Source organism: Nannospalax galili, unplaced genomic scaffold (assembly GCF_000622305.1).
Source record: "Nannospalax galili isolate Female #2095 unplaced genomic scaffold, S.galili_v1.0 scaffold124, whole genome shotgun sequence".
NCBI lineage: Eukaryota > Metazoa > Chordata > Mammalia > Rodentia > Spalacidae > Nannospalax > Nannospalax galili.
In genome coordinates this window covers 1,965,858-1,971,857 of record NW_008352485.1, presented here as the reverse complement: position 1 = coordinate 1,971,857, position 6,000 = coordinate 1,965,858, and the positions used below count along the sequence as shown (strand labels likewise).

General features: G+C 46.6%; 1 protein-coding gene across 1 annotated transcript in view; it reads left to right on the top strand.

Annotated features, from left to right (window-relative positions):
* The first annotated feature begins 6 nt into the window (after window positions 1-6).
* Window positions 7-6,000, top strand: part of Pcsk6 (proprotein convertase subtilisin/kexin type 6) — a 197,901-nt gene continuing 191,907 nt past the window's right edge. Inside the window, exon 1 of the mRNA XM_029554306.1 lies at window positions 7-129. The gene's annotated coding sequence lies outside the window, so the exon portion shown is untranslated. The remainder of the gene's footprint in view (window positions 130-6,000) is intronic.

Genomic DNA, 6,000 nt, shown 5'->3' with positions numbered 1-6,000 from the left:
CTGCCCGCCGCCTGCTCCGCGCCGCCGCCGCGCCCCGTCTACACCAACCACTGGGCAGTGCAAGTGCTGGGCGGCCCCGGCGCTGCGGACCGCGTGGCCGCGGCGCACGGCTACCTCAACTTGGGCCAGGTGAGTGCGGCCGGCATCGCGCGCCCCAAACTTTCCCGGCGGCGGGCGGCCTGCACAGCTGGGGACCGCGGGGGCGCCCGCCGGGACTGAGGCGCGTGGGACACTCGGCGGGGAGGACTGGGTGGCCTGCGTGGGTGATCGGAAGCCCGGACCCGGCTCGGACACCTGTCCGGACGCGCGGAGTGGGTGCTCTCTGGGGTGCCGTGCTCTGCCCACCCGCACCGTCCTCAGGGTCTACTCAGTCTCAGTGGCCTCCGAGTCCCAGCTGGCTTCGCCGGCCACTCTGCCTTCGACGGGCGGCGCTGGGCGCTGGACTGGTGCGCGTGCCAGAGTGGTCAGTCGCTGGGTGGACGATGAGAGCTTGACTCGGGAGACGGGACCACGGCTGCGGGGAGGCGCGGTGTGCGGGCGCCTGTGCCCAGGAGTCAGGTCTGGGTCAGGGAGGAGCCCAGGAGTGCACCGGACCCAGCGGCTGCCGGGGCGGTTGGAGGCCGGACTCTGCATTTAAAACCTCCCTAGGCACGGAGGAAGAGTGCTTTGCGTTTGGACTCCGGCTACAGCTGGAAGGGCAGCTGTGTGCACACTAGAAGCGCCACCTTGGGCAAGTCGTTTCCTAGGCTTGTTCTTAACTGGGGGTGGGGACTGCGTACTGCACACTGTTGTTGGGACGACCTAGTGTTCGGAAGCTAGAAGCCGGTTGGAAGAGCCTCCCACCTCCTCCCACCCTCGTGGTTTGGGCTGGCTGTCATTTAGCCAGAGAAGGCAAGCTTTGGGCACTAAGTCAGCATAGTTCCCAAGGACTGTCAGTGCAGGGCCCTTTTTCCTGCTGCAGCCCTGCAGAGGGGCAATGGGATGGGTTGATTATGGTTTATGGCCCGTGGAGGGCCTCAGCAGGCTCAAGTGTATGGTCCCACCAGGAGACCTTTCAGCACAGTTAACAGATCTGCAAACTACACATTCAGAATCGAGTGAGGAGACAGGGAGCGCCGCCTCATAACTCAAACCTTGATGCCAGGCAGTGTTAAATTTAGTTTAATCATTATCCGTGACAGAAGCCAGCGTAAGTGTGCTGTGGTCCCGATCTAAATGACATTTGTTCTGCACTTGATGTTGATGGTAGGGATGTGGGGTGGAAGGCCTCCCGGAAGGGGACATTTGCTGTGTGAAGACTACTTCATGAGGCAAGTCAGACTATCTAAAAGAACACAATCACATGTTTTGTGTGTCTTCAAACATCCTAGGAGCTGAGATTTTGCCTTAGGTAGCACTGGCTCCATTTCTTTCTGTAGCCATCAAATCTCCAGGGCTAATTGTCTGGGCTGAAAAAAACTCTCCTGTTTGCATAGGGACCCCAACTCCTGCCACTCTTTGCTGCTCTGCCCAGGTGGCCCAGCAATTTGTCTTCAGCAAAAAGTGATTCTTAAACTGCACAGTAAATTACAAAGTGCCTGGGATTTCGGCTCCTGTAATTAAATGTGCAGAGTGGAGCTGAAGTTGAGCTACGAGCTCTCCGACATTGCAAGAGAGGAGTGGAGAGGCACGGTGCCACAGTTAACCTCCTGCTTGACACAGTTACCTCCTGCTTGACATCCCTGTCCCCAGGCATACCAGTGCCCACCCCTGGTCATGCTGGCCTTTGAGTCTAATGTGCCTCACTCAGTTGCTTATGAACAAGGTCTGCTCTGCTGTTTTTGCCTGTGGCTGAGATGGTTCTCTGGGCATGTACCTCATCACCTTGGGGTATTCTCTGGCATCTGAGGGTCTCCCCAGCTTCCTACAGTGCAGCCTAGGGACTCCATCCAGCCTGCTCACTCAGTTTGGTAGACTTGGTTCTGGCAGGGACACCTTGGGGATGTTTCTGAACTGAGAAATGTTGGGGTTAGGTGCTGTCTCCAGGGCTTGGGTGTAATGACTTAAGGAAAGCCTGTTACTCTTTATTCCCAAACTGACTTTTCTTTTCCCACCTTTAAGTACACAACTAATGTGGAAAAGGCCTGGAGCTTTCCAACATCTACCCACTCAGTAAGGACTCTTTAAAAATCTTACTGCCTTTTTCAACCAGGAGAATTTGACTCATAACTAAGATATAGATGTTATTAATTTTGCTTTATAGATGAGTAAATGGGGGTAGGGGAGAGGAAGGGAGCTGCCTGTGTTCACACGGTGAGCCTGTGTCACTCTGCCATCATACCACCTGCTTTGTCTCTTGCTACATTCTCTCCTCTGAGATCTCCTTTAGGTGCGTGCCTCTTACTCCAAACCCTTAATGGGCAATTAGTGTTCTGTTCTGTACCTGCCTGAGTTATGACCTTGGTTTTCCTGTCTGTCCATCTGCCCGCACTGAGTTCTTGCTTGATTGCTTTAATTTCTTTCATGCAACGATACCTGATTTGACTTATTTAACGTGACCCAACAGCAACATAGGCCAGTGGTTAGTCCTCTTTCTCGAGTTATGGACGTCTTTCCCAGTCATATACAGGCTTAAAAATATGCATAAGACAAGCTGGCCACTCTCCACCGCTCTAGGCATCATTCCAGATAATGCAACAGGTTTGTTTTTAACAAAAAATAAAAATTATGGGCTGGTGAGGTGACTTAGGTGGTAGAGGAGCTTGCTGTCAAGTCTGATGACCTGAGTTCTAGACCAAGGACCCTTATGAAAGGAGAGAGAACCAACTCCCAAAAGGTATCCTTTGACTTCTACATGTGTGCCATGACATACATACACAAACATACACAAAATAAATAAATGTAATAATAATTTTTACTGTTATTTTTATTATTTTATGAAGTAATTTGCCTGCATGTATGTAAGCACACCCATGACATGGAATGCCCTCAGAGGTCAGAAGCGGGCATGTAGTGCCCTCAGAGGTCAGAAGTGTGCGTCGGATTCCCCTGGAACTGGAGTTACAGATGGTTGTTAGCCACCATATGGATGTTGGAAACCGAACCCTGATCCTCTGCAAGAGCAACCAGTGCTCTTAACTGCTGAGCCATCTCTGTAGCCCATAATAATTTTTAAAGAACTAAAAATTAGGAAGTCAAATACTATTATTGGAAGTTGACATAACTGCACAGATAACCCAAGGGAACCTAGAGATCAGCTCTGAGAACTGGTAGGAGAGTTGCGTGGGCTTCCAGAACAACTCTAGCCACCTGCACATTAGTGAAGGAGAAAATGAAAGAAATTATGGTCCATTTCTGCATAAAACCATTACGATGTTTAGGAATAAGTTCTTTCGAGGGTAGAATTTTATGAAGAAAATTATAGCATTTTTTTAAGGAATTGTTAATGCTCTACCACTGAACCATACCTACAACCCCTGAAAGTTACTTGCCTCCAAATTAATCCATTAACTCAGTGAAATTCCATAAGTCCTTATAGGATTGGATTATATGTGGAATCCACAAATGTATTATAGAATTCATATGGAATAGTGAGCCTCAAAAACCCCCGAGACAAGTCTGAGAAAGAAGAGCAAGGAGGGGCATTGTATGCTCCCAGCAGTCTGCTGCTGGCCCAGGGATGGTCCCACCCATCAGTGCAATGGACTCAAAACCAAGCATGCGTGGGAACCTCTGTGTGCCAGCAGAGGATCTACAATTGGATGGGGAAAGACAGGCCATTTATTTAATAAGTGGTTCTGGGAGAACCGCCTGTCCACATGGAGAAATAATTAGATCCTCAGCCCACACTACACCGTATTAAAGTCCAGATGAGATTAAAGGCCTAGTGCATATCAAACTTTTAGGAAAAAAATAATGTCTTACCTTTATGACATTGTGAAAGGGAAGAATTTCTTAAACAAAATAGATGTGAATTCATGATTTAAAAATACACGAATAGCAACTTTTACAGACAGATCTTGAACTAGACATGTAAAGCAGCAGCTTTCAGAATCTGTAGCGCACTCCTGGTGCCCCTTTCAGTAGGCCTTGCTGCCTTGCCCTTGTACTTGGAGGTTTCTCTTAGTCTGCATTTTTCTTTTGGATTAAAAAGTTTATAATTTAATAAACAATACAATTTATAAAAATAAACAGGCAAAAGGAAGAGGTTAACACATCAAAACAAAAAATTCAGAACAGAGAAAAATATTCTAACAGAGATAAGAAAGCACTGGACTAAGAAAACTAGTTACAACATATAACAGAAAAATCGGTACACAGATTACGTTTTAAAGTACAAATTAATGAGAAAAAGATAAATGCTGAATTAGAGAAACGATGAAGTATATGACAGGAGAAATCCAAATGGCTAATACAGAGAATGGAACTTGCCTCGCTCGAGTTGCCCCAAGCAACTATGAGATACTATTTCACAGCTATCAGATTGGCAAACACCAAACAGTGTCAGAGAGTTGGCAAGGATGTGGAGCACCGAGATCCTTTGTTGCTGCTGGTGGAAACTGGCATGTATACTTTGGAGAGCATTTTGGTTCCATGGTGAGATGTTGACACTAGAACCTTCATATCAAGGATCCTACTGGAGAAATTTGCATGTGTGTACAAGGAGAGCAAGATAAGAAGGTTCTGAGTGTTGGAAGTGTGCTACATTGATGCTGCCACATACACATTACAAAAAAAAAAGATACCGCTGTTCATTGAGACATTTTTTAAATGAAGGGATAAGCAACTGAAATGTCCATCAGTAGAAGAATGAAGAAGTGAATCAAACTAGTCATATCATGGAACACTATACAGGGGTTACAAATTAATAAATAAAGATATGTATCTAAATAGTTAAATCAATGTTGAGTTTTTAAAAGGCAGTTTTACCAGGCTTGAAACGTTAATCCCAGCACTCAGGAGGCAGAAGCAGGTGGATCTCTGTAAGATTGAGGCCAGCCTGAGATGGTCTACATAGTGAATTCCAGGCCAGCTGGGGGCTACATAATGAGACCCTGTCTCCCCCCCCCCAAAAAAAATGCCAGTTTCAAATATATAATGTAATCATATTTGGGACTGGAGAGAGGGCTCTGCAGTTAAGAGCACTGACTGCTCTTGCAGAGAACCCAGGCTCAATTCCCAGTGCCCACATGGCAGCTAATGACTGTCTGTAATCAGTCCCAGGGGCTCTGACGCCCTCTTCTGACCTTTATGGGCATTGCATGACACAGGTGCACTTACATACATGCAGACAATACACTCATACACATAAAATAAAAATAAAATATTTTTTAAAAACAATGTAATTATTTTTATATAAGGTTTTAAAAAGAGAGCATACAAGCCAGATGTGGTGGTGTACACCTTTAGTCCCAGCACTCAGGAGGCAGAGGCAGTTGCATCTCTATGAGATCGAGGCCAACCTGGTCTGCATAGTGAGTGCCAGGCCAGCAGGCCAGCTGGGACTACAGGGAGATCTGTTCTCAAAACAGAGACAGAGAGAGAGGGAGAGAGAGAGAGAGAGAGAGAGAGAGAGAGAGAGAGAGAGAGAATACTGTATTACTTGTGGATGAGTATAGATGTAGTAAAATTAGACATTCAGGCCCCAAGGATCTCTTTCAATTCCAATTGGTAACAGCTTCTGAGGAGGGAAGAAGAGGGAACATTCAACTTTTTTGCAACTTTCTAATTTTCAGCACATATAAATGCTCTTTGCAGCCTCTACTTTCTCATCGTTCATCTTAAACTACACTGAATTGAGACTATTCAGGAAAAAATGACTTATGAACTGAACATGTTCAGATTGTTTCTTGTTGTTACCCTGCAAACAATAAAGAATAACTCCTTACACTGTGCCTACGTGGGATTAGGTATTATAGGTCATCTGGAGATGATTTAAACTACGAGGAAGGAGTGTTCTATACAAACACGTGGCATTGTGGGGATCCTGGAACCAATCTCTCTGGTGGGCGGGTATTGAAG